A 2,044-nucleotide genomic window follows, 5' to 3' on the forward strand; every position below is an offset into this window, starting at 1 on the left:
AGTAGGGAAACCCACTAGAGCATTCAGGGTTGATGAAGACCTTATTGAGGGTAAAATACAGAGGGGTCTAATTAGACAAGTGAACCTAGTTTAATGGAATGGTCCTGTTCAGCTGAAACTAGGACTTGGTAACAAATGGTAAAGTTGTTTCAAAAAATTTAAAAATAAATTCCCATCGTCTCTTACCTGCATCTAGAGTTACTGTCGATGTTATATGAAAATAAAGTTTTTTTTTTTTAATTTTTAAAAATATGGAACGCTTCACAAATTTGTGTGTCATCCTTGCGCAGGGGCCATGCTAATCTTCTCTGTATCGTTCCGGTTTTAGTATATGTGCTGCTGAAGCGAGCACAAAAATAAAGTTTAAAGTTAATTTTGCTGATTGTTTTTAAACCCTCCCTGGCACTGTGCATATCTTACTGAGAGATGCTTAGGAAGAGTTCTGTGAATGTAACCTATTTGAAAGGAGAATTTGCATGGGCGGCGGGTGGGGGGGTGGGGGGGGGTGGGGAGCAGAGTAGGGAGCATAAAGACACTTACTGTTCCATTATTGAAATAAGCTAATGCCAAATCTGTAAGCTAAGCTATATTGAAAAAACTTCAGTTTCATGTTTAGTAGAATAAAAGGAGGCTGAAAATTTTTGTTGGAGTTTTGCTTACTAATTGTGTAGTCTGAGACCAGTAACTTAACAGTTTGGGGGCAGTTTCTTCAACCTTAAAAGATAGTCAGTGGTTTGATTAGTGGGAATATGTAACTATTTTTCAGGCTGTAACATGAATAATCATCTTCCTCACTCCTAACAGCCTGAGGTGGACCAGGTGAAGTGGGGGCTGATGCTTCCCAGGTGCTTCTCATCATGATCTTTTCCCCTTCCCTCCCCAACAGGAGATCCTTGAATCCTCGTAGACCAAACACTGGGTAAGTTGTCTAACTTTATAAACTGTTGAGTGTTTGACTATTCTGCCAAAGATTTTTCTTTAGTCACAATTATTTCGTAAGCAAAAGTAGTAACAACATAGGTTTAAATTGGTTGAGTGGTGAATCATTTACCTTAGAGTTGTATTTGAAATGTTGTTGTTAATTTGAAATATGTCTAAACGTGAGTGTGGTGCATACATGTTAAAGCTACTGTGTGTGGGCCTAGACATTCAAGAATGAATACTCTCGAGGTCTTTCTGGGCTACATAAAAATATCTTTATAAGTTAATTAAAACTTTAATTTCTAACTTGGTTCACTTGTATCTCCAACCTCCTGAATGAGGTCCTGTGTAAATTTGGCTCATTTGAGCCCCATCTTGGCCTTAAGATGTGCACTATTTTTACTAAAATTTACCTTGAATCATCATCTGCAATGCATTTTTATATTGAGTATATGAGCTTTTTTATGATTGATATGCATGTTTATAAATTAGTCTTATTTTATTTATATGGATTGCTATAGTATTGAATGTATACATGTTAATATATGTGAAGGTGAGTATAATATTAAATTTGCTGTCTAATTAGATCATGAATATATATATCCATATATATATTTTTTGATATTTTGAAGGTTTGGGGATTTGGTACTGCATTTCCTGGTAGATATTAATAATTTGAGTCAAAAAAGATCTTAGCCATTGATGAGGTGTTACTTGGAATTCCTTCGGTGGGACGAATAATCTATGCAGATGAGATTCTATAAACCTGTTCATCAGATATTTCCAAGGTTATATTTGAATAAATTCTCCTTTATGTCTTTAATCTTTAAGATATAACATGTGTTAACGTTGGGGAATTTGAACTAAGGAATACAAGAATTGTGCCACTGTGTTGGGCACATTTCAAGTCAGATCTGCACCACTCACGTTAAGACTTGGAAACAAAACAATGAAAGTGTAGTTTTCAACTGAGTTTATCAGTTACTAGGAAGATAAATTAAGGGTAGCTAGAGGTTTAATGAGAATGTTGAGATCTGTGGAGAGACTTGTTTGGGTCAAACTGATGGTGCTTCACCCATTTTCTATGGAGGAATGGAATGAAAGATTTTTTGGAGAAGGGAAT

At 35.7% G+C, this 2,044-nt stretch overlaps 1 non-coding gene across 1 annotated transcript; it reads right to left on the reverse strand.

The window, feature by feature from the left end:
• Nucleotides 1–245: 245 nt before the first annotated feature.
• LOC139036697 (U6 spliceosomal RNA) lies at nt 246–352 on the reverse strand. Its single transcript, XR_011489531.1, has one exon. It is a non-coding gene; the product is annotated as a U6 spliceosomal RNA (small nuclear RNA).
• Nucleotides 353–2,044: the final 1,692 nt, after the last annotated feature.

The sequence above is a fragment of the Odocoileus virginianus genome, chromosome 1 (genome assembly GCF_023699985.2).
Source record: "Odocoileus virginianus isolate 20LAN1187 ecotype Illinois chromosome 1, Ovbor_1.2, whole genome shotgun sequence".
NCBI lineage: Eukaryota > Metazoa > Chordata > Mammalia > Artiodactyla > Cervidae > Odocoileus > Odocoileus virginianus.